Source organism: Bos taurus, chromosome 4 (assembly GCF_002263795.3).
Source record: "Bos taurus isolate L1 Dominette 01449 registration number 42190680 breed Hereford chromosome 4, ARS-UCD2.0, whole genome shotgun sequence".
Lineage (NCBI taxonomy): Eukaryota > Metazoa > Chordata > Mammalia > Artiodactyla > Bovidae > Bos > Bos taurus.
In genome coordinates, this window is record NC_037331.1 from 43760872 (window position 1) to 43780095 (window position 19224).

At 39.7% G+C, this 19224-nt stretch overlaps 1 long non-coding RNA gene across 1 annotated transcript in view; it reads left to right on the forward strand.

Annotated features, from left to right (window-relative positions):
• Positions 1 to 5848: 5848 nt before the first annotated feature.
• LOC101904948 (uncharacterized) overlaps positions 5849 to 19224 on the forward strand; it is a 42997-nt gene continuing 29621 nt past the window's right edge. The window contains exons 1-2 of the long non-coding RNA XR_001499322.3: positions 5849 to 6117; positions 6223 to 6290. This is a non-coding gene — a long non-coding RNA (uncharacterized lncRNA). The remainder of the gene's footprint in view (positions 6118 to 6222; positions 6291 to 19224) is intronic.

A 19224-nucleotide genomic window follows, 5' to 3' on the forward strand; every position in this document is an offset into this window, starting at 1 on the left:
TCTGCCTTCAATCTTTCCCAGCATCGGGGTCTTTTCAAATGAGTCAGTTCTTCACATCAAGTGGCTAAAGTATTGGAACTTCAGCTTCAGCATCAGTCCTTCCAGTGAATATTCAGAACTGATCTCCTTTATGATGGACTGATTGGATCTCCTTGCAGTCCACGGGACACTCAAGAGTCTTCTCCAACACCACAGTTCGAAAGAATCAATTCTTCAGCACTCAGCTTTCTTTATGGTCCAACTCTCACATCCATACATGACTAGTGGAAAAACCATAGCTTTGACTAGACAGACCTTTGTTGGCAAAGTAATGTCTTTGCTTTTTAATATGCTGTCTAGGTTGGTCATAGCTTTTCTTCCAATGAGCAAGCATTTCTTTTAATTTCATGGCTACTGTCACCATCTGCAGTGATTTTGAAGCCCAAGAAAATCAAGTCTGTCACTGTTTCCGTTGTTTTCCCATCTATTTGCCATGAAGTGATGGGACTGGATACCATGATTTAGTTTTTTGAATGTTGAGTTTTAAGCCAGCTTTTTCACTTTCTTTGTTCACTTTCATCAAGAGGCTTTTTAATTCCTTTTCACTTTGGGTAGTATCATCTGCAAATCTGAGGTTATTGATATTTCCTCTGGCAATCTTGATTCCAGCTTGTGCTTCATCCAGCCCAGCATTTTGCATTGTTAATCCCCGGCATAATGCCCAGCGTTATTACTACCTTGGCCTAAATATAAATTTATTGACAGGGTGATGATAATGGTTTTTGGTTTAGTTTTATTTTTTAAAACATTTCCTTGAAATTGTAATAATTTAAAAGATTTACTTATTTAAACATATTACATGTTTAAGTTAAATTTAAATGTTTAAATTGTATATACATTTTGTTCTGTGTGGCTGAAGATAAATGTGAAATTATATAATTTAAAAAATTTTATTTATTTATTTAATATTGGGAAAGTGTGTAGTTTCCTTGGTTCTGTCTTGCTGCAACAAAGATTTGAAACTGCAGACCAGTGTATATAGCTCGGTTATGGCTCAGAGTTTTATTCAGTAAGCAAAGAACAGTACACCCTGGAGGCGTGAGGGCTGGCCGACCAGGTGAGGGCCGACCCCAGAGGAGAGGACTCAAACCGCCTTGGCTCCTTCTTTTTATAGGTTTTGTTTCCTCCCCTCGAGCCTGTCCAATGCAAATTAGGCCCAGCCAGGAAGGGGGCGTGTTTGTTTCACCTTAGGTTCCTACTCAGGTCTGTGGATTTTCTTTTGCTCTGTTTTTCGCGGATTTTTCCCTTTCTTTGTCTTTTAGCCACCACCACGTTGGACTCCTTTTTCCTATTCTAACTACCTAACATTTAATCATTTGTTTCTGGCTGTGCTGGGTCTTCACGGGTGTTCCGGTTTTTCTCTCGCTGCAGCGAGCAGGGGCACGCTCTAGTTGCCGCACATGTACAGCTTCCCATCATGGTGGCTCCCGTGTTGTGACGCGCAGACTCCAGGGCGTGCAGGTCTCAGTGGCTGTGGCACACGGGCTCCATCGTTGGCGCCCAGGCTCTGGAGCACAGGCTCAACAGTTGTTGCACTCGGGCTTAGTTGCTCTGTGGCATGTGGAATCTTCCCAGACCAGGGACGAACCCATGTCTCCTGCATCGGCAGGTGGATTCTTTACCACTGAGCCACCAGGGAAGCCCTGGTGGAATTATATAACTATATGTTTTATATATATATATATATATATATAACTATTATATAACTATAATTATGTAACTATATTCCATATACTATAACTATATAATATATGGAATTATATAACTAGAATAATTGGGAGTTCTGTACTCCTTTCCCTTCTATGCACACAATCTCTCCACCCTCTTGCATCATACTAGAAGAAAAACAGAAAAGGTAGTTATTTGAAAAGAGAAAACTGTCAAAGGTACCTGGTCTGAGTCACCATTATTCTTGCCTCGGTATTCACAATAGCCACCTATCTGGTTTTCCAGCTTCAATCTGTTCATAAAATAGCAGTTAAACGATTCTGTTAACATCCAAGTCAAATAATGCCACTTATATGTTCAGAAACATCCGATGGCCTTTACTCCTCAGTCTTCTTTTCCTGCCTCAGTCCTTCTTGACCCCCAGATCCACTTCAGCCTTGACCTGAAAGATGCTTCCCTCAGGTATCTACAGGAGTGGTTTCCTCACCTCCTTCAGGTCTGTTCACCTTAGTGGCAACTTCCTTGTCATCTCTTAAAATTCCAATTCTCACCCCACTCCTATGTTCCTTACTTTTCTAACAGTTATTACTGAATAACATAACAATATGTTTACTTATTTCTTTTGTTTATTATCTATCTTCCCCTCCTTGTAAGTCCCAGGAGTGCAAAGGTTTTTTTTGCCTATTTTGTTAACTGCTGTATCCTCGAAACCCAGAAGAGTGCCTGGCTCTTAGTAAGTGCTCAATAAATGTTTGCTCAATGAATGGATGAATAAAACAAAGATGAGTCATGGTCTTACTTGATTTGCAGCACTTACTTGAAAAATTACAAAGTTTTCATTAAAAACTTTTTTAAAATGACACAGAAGCTTTGAATATCTCCTGATGATATGACCTATGACTATAACATCCAAAGCATCAGTGTTCTTTTCCAAGTATTTTGGACATTCTATGTCTCAAGAATTAAGATCTCCTTTAATCTATCACTGTCAAGTCTAATGTAAGTATAACTATGTAAACCACTCCTAATTTGTCATAAAAGGAGAGAAGAATTGAATTATAATGAAACATCTGCCCTTTGTTTTCTTTTTTTTTTACCTGTTCATTTTTTTTCTTTTTTAAAAAAAATATTTATTTATTTTAATTGAAGGGTAGTTACTTTATAGTATTGTGATGGTTTTTGCCATACATCAGTATGAATCAGCCATAGGTGTACATGTGTCCCCTCCATCCTGATGTCCTTTGTTTTCTTTGGCTCTGTAATTTCCCAATGATCTTAATTTTGGCCATTCATTTTCTGACTTCTGTTTCTCTCCTATTTCCAAGATACAGATATTAACAAAGACTCTTGCTTGGATTTCTTCTCTTGCTTGGCATGCTCTTATCTATTTTTATGGCTTCTGTTACCTCCTTTTTTAGATTGCTCTCAAATATGAAAGTCCAATCTTGACATTTCTTTTCTTTTTTTAAAAATTTGTTTGTGTATTTATTTGGCTGTGCTGGGTCCCAGTTGTGGCACACGGGATCTTTAGTCACAGCATGTGGGATCTAGTTCCCTGACCAGGGATAGAACCTGGGCCCCCTGCATTGGAAGTTCAGAGTCCTAGCCATTGGACCACAGAGAAGTCCCCAATCTTGACATTTCTTATTGGCTCCCAGTTCTACATTGTCCAGGATGGTTACATCCATCTGGCCATCTTTCAAGTTCTCAAACCTCTCATATCTAAAATCACATTTACCTTTTTCCTTTGAAACTCTTTCCTATTCCAGTAATCCGTTTCTGTTAATGACTCTACATTCTTCCAAGTTTGTAACTGTTTCCAAGTATTGTAATCATTTGTGACTCTTTTTTTTTTTTCACATTGTCAGGTGTCAAGTCTTGCTACTTATACTTTTAGAATATCATTTTAACCATCCTCTTCTTTGCTTTCAGTAGATCAGGGTGGGGACCTGAGATTCTGCATTTCTAATATGCTTCTGAATCAAGCTGATGGTGCTGCTGTATTGACTGCACTTTGATAAACAAGGCCCTCCTCTAGGCCGACAGTGGCCACCTGACCTAGTTCCCACTTCCCAGCCCATGGCCAGATCTGAGGCTCAATTCTCTTTCAAAAATAGAGATCAAATATTGCCTAGTCTTGCTTGAAAAGAAAAAAGATCTTTTCTGTGTCATAGAAGATTTGGAAAGTTACAGAGTCAGAAAATAAAAAATTCAAATCAGCTACATGGTCATTAATACTTTGAGATATATTAATATATATGTATTTCCTTTTAGTTGTTTCTATATTGTAAATGTATGTTCAGTTTATATCTGTGTTTTTCAAACCCTAAAAGGATTGTTTACAGCTTTCTTTTGTTTCCCAGTGTAAAAATTTGCTAAGTGTATTGAATCCCCTGACTTACAAAGTAGAATCTGCCTTTTCTATATGACAAAATGCTCCTTTGCTCAATCTCCCTTACAGCTGGGAACTGAGGACTTGGTGCAGCCAAGCAGATGCATCCTCTAGGCTTTGATTCAGGACCTGGTGACTCAAAGCAGCAGGGATGACGCAGAATCCGTTCTGGCCAGGGCACAGCAGTGATGGCAGCTGCATCCGGTTTCCAGTGGCAGCAGAGACAGCTGTTCTGGGGCAGTGTGCAGTGTCCGGCATCTGAAGACTTGGCAGTGCAAGCCATGGGGTCAGTGCTTGGCAGCTGCCGTGATGACTTCACAGGAACAGCTCTGCAGGGTGTGTTGGGTGTGGTTCTTGCCCCGTGGTTTGTCTTCCCACCTTTACTTCTTAAATTAGTTTAAAAGTTGAATTAATTTCCTGGCAATGAGCACTAATGATGTTAATAATAACTAACTCTTAGATACTAACAATAACTGACTCTTAGATATTAGCAATAACTAGCTTCGGATAGTGCTTACTGTGTGCCAGGCAGATTTCAAAGTGCTTTATGTATATTATATACTGGTATAATTTCGAGTTTACAGATGATGAAACTGAGCTGCAGAGAGGACAGGTTACATGTTCAAGGTCATATGGCTAAATAGCAGCTCTGAAACTAATTTAGTCTTAACCTAGCTCTTAAGAGGTCTGATACATATAACATTTTATATCCTAATTTTTTCATATAACAGAAATTTTGTGAGCATTTCCATGTTCCTCTGAATATTTAAAGTAGTTGTATACTGTTCACTTATAAGGCTGATTCATGATTCATTTAACCAACTTGCTGTTGTTGGACATTAAGTATATCCTGGTGGCAAAATGTTTTTTCTTGTTTCAGTTAATACCCTTGACTGTTTCTCTAAGATAAAGTTCTATGAGTGAAATGCTTGGTCAAAGGGTATTCTGATTGCCTTCCAGAAATATTATTCCAGTTTACACATACAGCAGTGTGTGGGAGCATCCTGTTTTCCTTGAGACCTTATTAGCACTGAATATTATTAACTTTTTTAAATTTGTGGTACTGAAAATGATACATAGTTTTCTTTTAAATCCAAAATTCTTTAAATATTTAAAAATAAATTTATTGACCATTTGTTTAGAGTTCTTTTTGTGAATTGACTGCCTCCATCACATGTGGGACAAAGTTGAAACTTAGAAGGCAATTCAAGGCCTTTCTACTCTGACCCCAACTACTTTCGTAACTAGTTCTCCTAAACATTCACCCAACACACCAGTGGGGATTATTTTGTGTTAGTTGAAACCATATGAGGATACTATGTCTGTAGACCAGAAAGTGATTGACTATTGGCAGTTGTATGTGGGTACACCTTATAAATCTCCAGACATTTGCTCTCCCACTAGTATTTTCACGAACGTCCTCTGCCTGTCTCTGCTTGGTGACATCCTTCGTGTTATTGATGAGGCTGAGTTCACTGGCATGTCCCCTGCTCCTTTGCCATCCGTATCCTGTTCGCCTCTCACTGTAGCTGAGGTTACTGTAAATCACCCTTCTTCAGAATTTCCACTCTGTGTCTTTCCTGTCAGAGCTGTAGGATGGTCCCAGGGTACTGCAGCTGAATAATGTGTTTGCATCTGTGTGGCAGAGGCCAAGCCCTCTGCTGCTTTTTGCCAGCGGAGACTCTGTCTTATTTATTTTGGCAAAGCTAGCAGAGTTTCAGGCTCATAGCAGATACACAACAAATTTCTGTTGACTTGAAGAACCAGTAACGCTAGGGCCCAGAAGGTGCCTTCTGAGCCACATATTCATTGTGATTTCCTTCCACATTAAGTAAGGAAGAACATGTGTAACACTCTCTTCTAATAATAATATCTTCTTATTTGACCAGTTAGTATTGTATTTGGAATCAGTCCTCCTTATTTTGAATCCTCCATCCTTATAATTTTTTTCCTGTATTTTCAGATGTGATCATTATATTGGAAATCATTGGTCATTATATTGGAAGCAAGATTCTCAGGTATGAAAGAACACAGTTCTCTTGCTAGCTAAATAAGTAATCTATGTGCTTCTTAGTTTTTCCCTTTTAACCATATTCACCTTTTTCTCTTGGGTTAACTTTCAGGAACTTTTAGTGACTTCCAGGAAATACTAATGCTAAAGTTACTATAACAAGATTCAGGATCATCAAAGGTAAAAATGTTTTTAAATAAACATGAAAAGCATTTCAACTGAGCCTTAAGATTAAGGCTTCTGTTTATAAAAGAGATACATAGTGCATTCAGTTTAAATTGTACTTCAGGAAAAAAATCATGGAATCATATAACTTTAAAGGTAGAGAAGAACTCCCAAATATGTACTCAATGTGTACTGTCTGGTGGAAAAATCCAAGTGAGAGTGGAGGAGAGAAGATAACTTTGGCTCCATGTTCCCCCACCCAGTTAATTTTCAAATGATGTTTCAACCTTTGTTCATATCTTACCTACATATCCTGCCCTTGCCATGCCTTGAATAAGTTCAGTTAGAAGCAGTGTCAATGCCAGGCCTTGTGTTTTTTTTTTTTTGGCTGTGCTCAGTCCTCATTGCTGTGATGGGTCCTCATTGCTGTGCATGGGCTTTCTCTAGTTGGGGTGAGCAGGGGCTACTCTCTAGTTGCGGTGCACGGGCTTCTCATTGCAGTGGCTTCTCTTGTCGCCAGCTCTGGCAGGCTCTAGAGTGTGGGCTCAGTAGTTGTGGCAGAGAGGCCTAGTTGCTCCGAGGCATGTGGAATCTTCCTGGACCAGGGATGGAACCTGTGACCCCTGCATAGGCAGGCATATTTTTAACCATTGGACCACCAGGGAAGTCCTCCTTTGTGTTTATACTCAGAAGGGACTGGGTGCCCTGACATTGGCCTTTTCTTTCCTGCTTGCTCATTGGCATATGTGTGTTCAGCCTTTTACCTTTTGTAAGTGGGCTCCTCTAACCAGGGAGCTGGTTCAGTTACCAGACCCAAAGATCCAAAAGGTCTGTTTAAGATTTAATATAGGGGATAGAATGTTACAATGAAGAAGACAGATATTAATAAAAGCAGCTACTGACAAGAGTATAGAGAAACTGGAACCCTTCTGTACTGCCGTGGGAATGAAAAATGGTACAGCTGCTTTGGAAAACAGTCTGGCAGTTTGTCAAATAGTTAAACATAGAGTTACCATGTGATTAAACAATTCCACTTCTAGGTATACAGAAGAGAAATGAAAATATATGTCCACACTGGAGCTTATGCTGGTACATGAATGTTCTTTGCAGTATTATTCAGAAGAGCCAAAAAGTAGAAAAAAAACTAAATAATCATTAACTAATGAATAGATAAATAAAATGTGGAATGTTATTCAGCAATTAATAGGAATAAAGTAGTGATACATGCTACAGAATGGATAACCTTGAAAAGAGGCTGAGTGAAAGAAGCCAGGCATAAAGGACCACACATTGTGCGATTCTGTGTGGAATTTCCACGTAGGCAATTCTCTACAGATAGGAAGTCGATTAGTGGTTGCCCAGGGGTGGGGTTTCTTTTTGGTATAATGAAACATTCTAAAATTGATTGTGGTAATAGATATACAAGTTTGTTAATATACTAAAAGCCATTAAATTATATACTTTAAATAGGTGAATTGTACAGTATGTGAATTATATGTTAATAAAGTTGTAAAAAGGAAACAATGTGTGTTCTTTTCTTTTAATTTTGTCTCCTATTACTTCTCTGACTAGCTGGACATTCCCAGCGTAATTTCACATTTGCTTTGCCCTTTAATTCCGCTTGAAGTCCAGCCAATAGCTAATGTAACAGGGTAGAAGTTTAACTCACACTACAGTTCAGACGCAAAGAGAAAATGGAAGTTCTTTATTTAGTCTATAATTAGTCTGGCTTTCCTCCTGAAGCCCAACTAATGCATAGTGGGAAAAATGAGTGGCATGTTTTGTTACCAGTCTCTGGGAGGCTGCTGGTATGGAAGGGAAGGCTGGAACTCATCTACCTGCTGTTAACACATACTATTCTTGCTGCAACTAGATCCACTCAAATGACCAGTGGACAGTGTGGTGCTCCATATGTATGATTCTGAATTCTTGTCTTGATTCTTGATTCCGTGCCTTACTTTGGCCTCTGTTTTTTATGTGATTCAAGACTTGCTTTGAACTCTGGTTGTGTGTGCTCCATAACTCATGATGGCTCTTCTGATTACTGGCTCTGTTTTGAGCACAGGCTACCAGTCAGTGCCTGTGATCTGGGTTTGCTGTAGCTGGTCACAGAGATTCATTGTTTTATTCTCCTAGTCATGGCTTCTTATGCCACCTCTATGATCAGTAGGAGCTCAGGTGATGAAATGAGCATTTTGTGGTTCTCTGAAGCATTAGAGCTTAATAGAATAGAATGTGCGAGTGCGTGCCAAATCACTTCAGTCGTGTCTGACTCTGTGACCCCATGGATGTAGCCCGCCAGGCTCCTCTGTCCATGGGATTCTCCAGGCAAGAATATTGGAGTGGGTTGCCATGCCCTCCTCCAGGGGATCTTCCCTATCTAGGGATCGAATCTGTGTCTCTTAGGTCTTCTGCATTGACAGGCGGGTTCTTACCATTAGCGCCGCCTGGGAAGCCCCAGTAGAATAGAATACATACACGTATTCCCTTCTTTTGAAACTGTATTTAAAAGCACTCTAAAGTGTTTTAAATAAAATTTGCCATGTGTTTGTAATTTTGTATTAATGATGGTGTGAGTACTTTTTTTAGTAATCTTTCTCTCTTTATCTACATCTATATCCATATTTTTTTGGCAAGAGGGCTATTGCAATTTGAATGGAGGGAAGTATAGAATAGTAACATATTTGTTGGTCTGGAGGGAGATAGCCTATGATGTACATGTGTTTTTTTGTGGTTGTTGTCCTTGCAGTATTATTATTTTAAAATTTATTTTTCATTGGATGTTAATTGCTTTACAATGTTGTGTTGGTTTCTGCCATAGAACAATGTGAATCAGCCATAAGTATACATATATCCCCTCCCTCTTGAATCTTCCTCCCAGCACTACCCATGCCACCCCTCTAGGTTATATGTACTTTAAAAATTGTTTTAGCTTGGCCAACCCAAGTCAGTGATGTGATGGTTTGGAAAGCAGTTTGAAGTAATATATTAATTGAAAAAAGTATGTGTATAAGTGGACTCAAGCAGTTGAAACCTATATTGTTCAAGGGTTAACTATTTACTGGCTATTTTGAGAACTTTTTTTCTGAATATTATTTTGTTATATAAACAACCAAAAACAAAAAGGAAATAAAGAGCTTCTTGATGAAAGTGAATGAAGAGAGTGAAAAAGCTGGCTTAAAACTCAACATTCAAAAAATGAAAATCATGGTATCTGGTCCCATTACTTTATGGTAAATAGATGGGGAAACAATGGAAACAGTGACTTTATTTTCTTGGGCTCCAAAATCACTGCAGATGGTGACTGCAGCCATGAAATTAAAAGATGTTTACTCCTTGGAAGAAAAGCTGTGACCAACCTAGACAGCATATTAAAAAACAGAGACATTACTTTGCCAACAAAGATCCATCTAGTCAAAGCTATGGTTTTTCTAGTAGTCATGTATGGATGTGAGAGTTAGACCAGAAAGAAAGCTTAGCACCAAAGAATTGATGCTTTTGAACTGTGGTGTTGGAGAAGACTCTTGAGAGTCCCTTCGACTGCAAGAAGATCCAACCAGTCAACTCTAAAGGAAATCAGTGCTAAATATTCATTGGAAGGACTGATGCTGAAGCTGAAACTCCAATACTTTGGCCACCTGATGGGAAGAACTGACTCCTTAGAAAAGACCCTGATGCTGGGAAAGATTGAAGGCGGGAGGAGAAGGGGACAACAGAGGAGAAGATGCTTGGATGGTATCAGTGACTCGATGGACACGAGTTTGAGAAAGCCCCAGAAATTGGTGACAGACAGGGAAGCCTGGTGTGCTGCAGTCCACGGGGTCACAAAGAGTTGAATCGATTGAACTGAACTGATAAACAACCAAAAATATTTCAAAAATGATATTTATTTAGGACTGAATAGTGTCCTACAGTCTGAGAGCCAAAGAGAGGACAGTCATTTTTTTTTTTTCTTACCAAATAATATTTTGTTTTGGGAAGGAAAATTCAAATTTAAAAATATTTAAGAGACTTTCCTGGAAGTTCAGTGGTTAAGACTCCATGCTTCCTCTGTAGGGGGCATGGGCTGATCTCTGGTCAGAAAACTAAGATTCCACATGCCACATGGTGTATGGCCCCCCCAAAAGCTAAACATTTAAAAATATATAACATGTAAATGCAAATTTTTTTGGCTTTGCCCTGCGGCACACAGGATTTTAATCTCCCAACCAGGGATTGAACCTGCACCCCTTGCAGTGAAAGCACAGCTTTCACTTAACCACTTAACCACTGGACCACTAGGGAAGTCCTGCATACTGTTTACAAAAAGACAAACTTGATTAAAATACTTGATTACTAAATGAATAGGGATTTGAGAATGTATTTTTTTTAGTAGTTATTTATTTATTTGGCTGTGCCATGACACATGGGATCTTAGATCTTCTTTGAAGCATGCTGGATCTTTAGTTGCAGCATGTGGGATCTAGTTCCCTGACCAGGGATCAAACCCAGGCCCTCTCCATTGGGATCATGAAGTCTTAGCCACTGAAACACCAGAGAAGTTTTGAGAATGTATTTTTTTTTTGAGAATGTACTTTATAAGATCTTTTATTCAATAGAAGCTATCTATGTGTCTAATATGTACATATATGTAAATTTAAAATTCGTGGATATATATGTAAAGATATAAAATAAATATGCATATATAAATAAATAATAAATGCATGTATATATTCTTAGGTATATTGCCTAAGATTCAACTGGACATAATTTTCACATTATCACTTAATCAAAATCATACCTGTTAATTCATAAATTATACCTGTTAATTCACACAAAAAATGAAAGGTTGATAATGACAATGTAAAACAGGTGTACTCTTTTGAGTATTTATTGCTTATTCAGATATTCAAAAGTATTCCTGCTGCTAAGTCGCTTCAATTGTGTCCAACTCTGTGCGACCCCAGAGACGGCAGCCCCCCAGGCTCCCCCATTCCTGGGATTCTCCAGGCAAGAACACTAGAGTGGGTTGCCATTTCCTTCTCCAATTCAAAAGTATTAAGGAGGTATAAAAAAAATGCCCAAGTCACTTCTAACAACACTAAAGCAGTTAGAAGTAACACTAATAAAACATGTGAAATTACATAGGTCACTAGACCTAAAAAACTGTTATAATGGAAGACAAAGAACAGCCAAGCAAGAAAAGGAAAAATTGGAAATGAGAAGAGGGAAAAGAGGGACTGAGCTAACCAAAGCCCTGGAAGGATCACTGGCAATCAGCATGGAAGAGTATAACATAGGACAAATGTGCTTATACAAGTTAACTGCTGATTGCAAGGACTTTCTTTATGTACTGTTCTTACACAGCTCATACCTCTCATTCCATTTGTACTGATTGGGATACAGATTAGACTGCTGTATCCAAAGGGCCCAACATATAATGACAGCAGGTAAAATCCAGGGTCTGTAAGGTGGCTTGACTTAGTCCTCAGTGTCCGGGACTGAGGCTCCCTCTATTTTGTGGCTTTGCCATTCTTAAAGATGTTGCCTTTATCATTCACACCACTGAAAATGGCTCATTATCATACCAACTGAGTCCACATTCCAGCCAGTAGGAAAAGGAAAAGAGGGCAGAGAAGGCCTTATGAAACCTGTCATGGTTATTAGAAAGGGAAATGAAAGAGAAAGACGCCTGACAGTGTGTCCAATGCAATTTAAGAATAGTTTGATTTGGAAATTTAAACAGTCCCGGTAGGCAACACTGTATCTTTCTAGGAAAAAATTATCAATCTCTGAGGTACCCCCATCCATCCTGTTTCTCTCCTGGAGGTTCCTGGTGTAAATGGAAGAGGGATGTGGTTTCTGTGTCCCCATTGATGTGGGACGGATTGGCTCACCAGTTTCAGCAGGGTACAGTCATCAAGAGGATCTCTTTCCAGGTCACTGTAACAATCACGGACAAACTCCTCTGCCCTTGGTTTTACTTTCACTTGTTCAATACAGTGATTCCTGGACCAGCAGCCTCAGTACCACCTGGGAACTTGTGAGAAATGCAAATTATTGAGCCCTAATCTAGACCTACTGAATCAGGAACTCTAGGGGTGGAGCCCAGCAACTGTGTTTTAACAAATACTCTAGGTGATTTGAGGCTTATTACATTTTGAGAGACATGATTTAATGCAATTCACTGAAAGGACAAATCAGAATACATACTTAACTGACTGACTCTGTTTTTGTCTTGGTCTCTCTGGTTTTTACAATTCCCTGGATCTAAGTGAAGTAAGTGTTTTGTTTACTTCCCCAATGTAATAGGCTACTACTGTAAAGCACCGACTTTCAGATCAACATCCCACAACAAAACAAACTGTCACGCGAGTGTATGTTCCTCGGTTCTTTGTCTCGTCACAGCAAAGATTTGGAGCAACGGACATTAAAGCCCTCGGCGCATCACAGCTCTCGGGTCTTGGACAAACCATGTTACAGCTCTTAGGCAAAACAGCTCTCGGGTCTTGGACAAACCGTGTTACAGCTCTTAGGCAAATCAGTGTTACAGCTCCATTTTATTTAGAAGATAGTAGGAGAATCCAAGACTCGAAGAGAAGGGAGTGGAGGAGTGCGTGGGGAGGGAGAAAGAGAGAGAGAAAGAGAGAGAGAGAGTGTGCGCATGCACGCGGGAGAGAGAGTCCGAGAGAAAGCGCTTTGGCTCCTCCTTTTACATGTTTTTTCCTCCACCTGGGCCTGCCCTATGCAAATTTGGCTTAGCCAGGAGTGCTGTTTGTTCTGTTTGTTCTGCCTGAAGTCTTCACTCTGGTCCTCGGACCTTCATTGTCATTTAGCCACCGCCATTTTGGACTCCTTTTCCCTATTCTACCTACCTAAGAAAACCAACAAACAAAACTCTTTGAGTTTGGTTGGAATAAGTTACGTGGAAAATAACCTGGATTGCTGCATGATTCTATTTTGAGTACCAGAAGCTATTACATTTGCCTTTGCATTCCTTCTTTAAGATACACTAATTTCCAGCTCCCTCCCCTGCTGGATACCATGAACTGACCTTGTCAAGTTGTCCTGTTCTCAGAGCAGTAAGAGAAAAGCATATTATTTTTCCAAGTATTGCATTAACCAGTTGCACATACTCACTTTTGCCAAGAGTCTACACCTAAATTTGATGAGAATGATGAAGAGGACTGGCTGCCTGCTCCTACATACTCCACAGGAAGAAATAGTACAAGGCAACAAAAACAGAGAAATAGCCAAAATAGAGAATGTCTAATTCTGGCTCTGTTTCCATCCCAGCATTCTCAGTGAAGTGCAGAGTTTCCCCAGATTATAAAATAGAGATAATGTTCTGAATGCAACATTACATTAAAAGGCATTTGTTTTGATTCATTCTGTGGATAGGAATAATCATTTGTCTTCCTTCTCAGTGTGAGTTAGAATTTATACTGCCTGAATAGAAAACAGTTCAGTTTTCATTCATTTAACAGTAGTATGTTTCCTTCAGAAAGAATTCTAGTAATGCCTAGTAAACAAACAAAAATGTGGAATATTAAACTTTTATAATTATTTAAAAACAATAACTCTATGCTACATTAATATTGTTGTAAATTGGAAAGTTGTCATTTTTGTGAATAGGGGATTTAGAGAAAGAGATGATTCTTCTCTCTACCTAAGCTCTTCTCCATATCTAACCTTTTGAATAATTGTTTCAAAAATGTAAATTGCACACTCCCCTATTTTGGGGCTTCCCATTGCATTTAGAGTCCCCTTCAGTTTTCAGTGCTCCACGGGTTCTGCCCTTGTGCTCTTTTGTGTTCCTCCCCAGTGTCACATCAGGGATTCTCTCCTTAGCCCCCAGCCCCCCACTCCTGCCTTTTGCTCATTTTGGCTTTCTTGCCATTTCTTGAAGGAACCACATTCTTTCCCACCCCAGAGCTTTGGGCTACGCCCTTTGCCAGGAATGTCCTTTCTCTAATCCTTCACAAGGTTAACTCTCACTTACTCTTAATTTCTCAGAGAATTGTCTCTTAATGAGAAATGTCTCTTCCTATGTAATTTTAGGAGTCTCTCTTACTAACCCTCTGCCTTCATATTGATTGTCACAATTTGTAGTTATGTGGTAATTTGCTGCTTTTTACTGTCTCAATTAGATTATAAATCCTGTACCATCAGAGATCTTTTCTATTTTGCTTCCAGCATAGTGCCTTGCACACAGGAGGTGTTCAATAATTTTTTTTCGCAAACCTTTCACTTTTATGTATTTACTTTTGGCTGTACCTCGAGGCATGTGAGATTAGTTTCCTGATCAGGGATCCCACCTGTGCCCTCTGCATTGGAAGGTGACGTCTTAACCACTGGACCACCAGGAAAGTCCCTAGGAGGTATTCAATAAATATTTGATGATTAAATTACCAAGTATGATACAGCAAAATTGACACTGTAGTTTGAAATGTAGATGATAAATTATCCATAAATTTTAACATTATAATGAGTTGAATTTGATTGTTCACAAATGGGTTGAATTTCAGAATTTGCAGACTGGTTATTTAACACTCAGATTACATTTCTCTAATGGAAAAGCTGTCATTGTCAATTCAGGTCTGCATCCACTGAAAACAACAGTTACAGATCTTCTGCAAGATCAGGACCTTGGTTTCCAATCAGGATTCCTGGTTTTCAGCCCGTACATAATTTTTAAGGCCTTTGATTTTGTGAAATTAAGATAAGAATGTCAGATTCAAAAGGTGATTTTTAGTTTTTTTTTCTCCCTCAGTGTCTCTTTCATGATCCGATTGTTGGCACAAGGAGAAATATTGCTGTCAAGCTGTGCTCAGGATAAGGGATAGCCTTAAGAAGCTAGACAAAAGGATCACTTCCAGAAGTAGTTTGGAAGGAGATCTGTCAGCACACCACTGTAGCTCCAGGAGTAGAAATATGTTTGTGTGTGAGTGAACAAGGGGTAGGGAGTGGGGGAGGAAGAGGACGACTGCTCCAAGGAGGGGGGTGACCCTGGAATCAGTCCCTGGTACCGTAGGGCTGGAGTATCACACTGTTTAGTCACAGTGGCAGCTGCACAGCCCTAACTACTGTCGGAATGCTGGCTATCAAAGACCTCGCCAGTGGCACGAAACGGCCACCCACAAGTGCAGTTGTATTACTAAAAGGGTCTAATATTGCAGCTCTCTTCCCTTGAGGTCAGTTCACATCAAACTCAGTTTTGTTTTTCAATCTGTCCCACACCTATAGATGCATAACAAGCTTGCAAAGACCCAGCTAAAAATTTCCTGATCAGAACAGGAATTTCCACTAAAAACACGCCTGACAGGTGTTCCTCTGGCCTTGTTTGAATCAGTTAGTCAGTTCAGCCACTCAGTCGTGTCCAACTCTGCAACCCCATTGACTGTAGCACGCCAGGCTTTCCTGTCCATCACCAACTCCTGGAGCATACTCAAAATCATGGCCATTGAGTCGGTGATGCTATCCAACCATCTCATTCTCTGTCCCCTTCTCCTACCACCTTCAATCTTTCCCAGCATCAGGGCCTTTTCCAATGAGTCAGTTCTTCATGTCAGGTAGCCAAAGTATTGGAGTTTCAGCTTCAGCATCAGTCCTTCCAATAAATATTCAGGACTGATTTCCTTTAGAATGGACTGGTTGAATCTCCTTGCTGTCTGGGGACTCTCAAGAGTCTTCTCCAACACCACAGTTTAAAAGAATCAGTTCTTCGGCACTCAGTTTTCTTTATAGTCCAACTCTTACATCCATATATGACTACTGGAAAAACCATAGCCTTGACTAGAGGGACCTTTGTTGGCAAAGTAATGTCTCTGCTTTTTAATACGCTGTATAGGTTGTTCATAGCTTTTCTTCCAAGGAGTGTCTTTTAATTTCATTGGGTCACCATCTGCAGTGATTTTGGAGCCCAAGAAAATCAAGTCTGTCACTGTTTCCATTGTTTCCCCATCTATTTGCATGAAGTGATGGGACCGGATACCATGATTTAGTTTTTTGAAAGTTTTAAGCCAAGTTTTTCACTCTGCTCTTTCACTTTCATCAAGAGTATCTTTAGTTCTTCATTTCTGCCAGAAAGGTGATGTTATCTGCATATCTGAGGTTATTGATATTTCTCCTGACAGCTTTGATTCCAACTTATGCTTCATCCAGCCTGGCATTTCTCATGATGTACTTTGCATAAAAGTTAAATGAGCAGGGTGACAATATGCAGCCTTGACGTACTCCTCTCCAGATTTGGAACCAGTTTATTGTTTCACATCCAGTTCTAACTGTTGCTTCTTGACCTGCATACAGATTTCTAAGGAGGCAGGTCGGGCGGTCTGGTATTCTCATCTTTTTCAGAATTTTCCAGTTGGTTGTGATCCACACAGTTAAAGGCTTTGGCATAGTCAATAAAGCAGAAATAGATGTTTTTCTGGAACTCTCTTGCTTTTTTGATGATCCAGAGGATGTTGGCAATTTGATCTCTGGTTCCTCTGCCTTTTCTAAATCCAGCTCGAACATCTGGAAGTTCATAGTTCATGTACTGTTGAAGCCTGGCTTGGAGAATTTTGAGCATTACTTTACTAGCGTGTGAGGTGGGTGCAATTGTGTGGTATTTTGAGCATTCTTTGGCATTGCCTTTCTTTGGAATTAGAATGAAAACTGACCTTTTCCAGTCCTGTGGCCACTGCTGAGTTTTCCAAATTTGCTGACATACTGAGTGCAGCACTTTCACAGCATCATCTTTTAGGACTTGAAATAGCTCAACTGGAATTCCATTACCTCCACTAGCTTTGTTCATAGTGATGCTTCCTAAGCCCACTTGACTTTGCGCTCCAGGATGTCTAGCTCTAGGTGAGTGATCACACCATCGTGATTATCTGGGTCCTAAAGATCTTTTTTGTATAGTTCTGTGTCTTCTTGCCACCTCTTCTTAATATCTTCTGCTTCTGTTAGGTCCATACCATTTTTGTCCTTTATTGTGCCCATCTTTGCATGAAAGTTCCCTTGGTATCTCTAATTTTCTTGAAGAGATCTCTAGTCTTTCCCATTTTATTGTTTTCCTTGATCTTTGCATTAATCACTGAGGAAGGCTTTCTTATCTCTCCTTTCTCTTCTTTGGAACTCTGCATTCAAATGAATATGTCTTTCCTTTTCTCCTTTGCCTTTTGCATCTTTTCTTTTCTCAGCTATTAGTAAGTCCTCCTCAGGCAACCATTTTGTCTTTTTGCATTTCTTTTTCTTGGGGATGGTCTTGATCCCTGTCTCCTGTACAATGTCACAAACCTCGGTTTATAGTTCTTCAGGCACTCTATCAGATCTAATCCCTTGAATCTATTTGTTTGAATACTCACCTCCTTTACAGTCAGTCCACTTCATATTTGGACAGGTCTCATTGTTACATCTTTCACTTCCTTATACTGTAATGAAATCTGCCTCCCTGGACTTTCACCTCATTTGTCTTTGTTCCGCCCTTGGGAACTATGCGGAATATGTCTAATCTGTCTTCAACATGATCGTTCTTTAGAGGTTTGAAGACAGCTGTCAGATCCTCTTCCCTAAATTCTCTTTTTACCCAGGTAAAATAGCTTTCAGATCTTTCAGGTATACCTTTTATAAATAGTGTATTAATGTGGAAAATATTTGAGCAGTTGCCTTAGGCAGAGCTGAGTTCTGTCAATTTGTTTATTCAATTATTTATTCTCTTTGCACTTATTCGCATTAATAAGTAGAATAAACATGATAAATCCAGCAAAGAAGAGGTACACTAGGGAGGACTCTAACCACAGCAGGGGAGTTCAGCTAAGGTTGTTTTTGGAAGTCATGACTGACTTCATGACAGATAGTCGTTAACAAGGTGAAGAAGAGAGAAAGTGCATTTCTGACAGAAGAAGCAATATGGACAAAGGCCCTGTGTGGGGTAGGGCATGTGATGGAGGCATCACTTATCCTCTTGATTTAAGTTCTGTATATGTGCATATAGATTAAAATAATGTCTTCCCTTATTGTCCCTATGAAATCATTCATAATAAGTTAATCCGTTAACCCAGTCAGGCTTGTTCCTTCACTGTTCCACCAACAGTCATTCCCACCTCTGGCTTTTTCCTTCTGTTCTCTTTCTAGAAAGGTCACTCCTTTTCTGTATATCCAGTTCCTACAATCTTTACAGTCCATCTCCGGTTCTGTTTCCTCTGGGAAGTTTCCCTGGGTTCAGCCTCAGGTCTGTTTTGTGGTATTATGGTTAAATGCAGGATTTTTAGTCCTGGGGCTGTGAGTCTAGGTTTGATTACTGACTACTTGGTGGCCTTAGGCAAATTACTTAGCTTCTCTGATATTTGATTTTCATATCTGTGCAAAAGAGGTAATGACAGTAATTGCTTCATTAAAGTACTGGTGAGGATTAAGTGAGATTATATGTATATATATCTGGAAGCCCTTCCTAGTGGTTTTTACTTCCTTGTTCTGTATGGTCTCTGTTCTTGTTCAGTCGCTAAGTCCTGTCTGACTCTGTGACTCCATGGACTGCAGCACACCAGACTTCCTTGTGCTTCACTGTCTCCCAGGGTTTGCTCAAGTGATGCTATCTAACCATCTTATCCTCTGCCTCCACCTTCTCCTTTTGTTAATAAGACTGACTCTAAGGGTATAGGATAGGGAGGAAGCCATGTGCCTTGCTCCTGGGTATTTGAAGTCTCTGGTTCCCCAGCTGTCCTTGCTGCCCACCCAGTGGAAGTGCTCTCACAGTTAGCCCAGAGCATGAGTATGCACACAGAGCCTCTGAGCTATTCATTGGCTGATCTACTGAGCTGACAGCTCCCCAGGTGCAATGCCATCATGCACAACAAAAAGAGCCCAGGAAATTACAGAAGGAAGTTATAGTCATGCTTTAAATGGCAAGCAAAAGTATTTAGCAGACTGTCATATCTAAGACTTTTTTGACTTAATAATTCTTTTGCAGAATCTTATAGCCTGA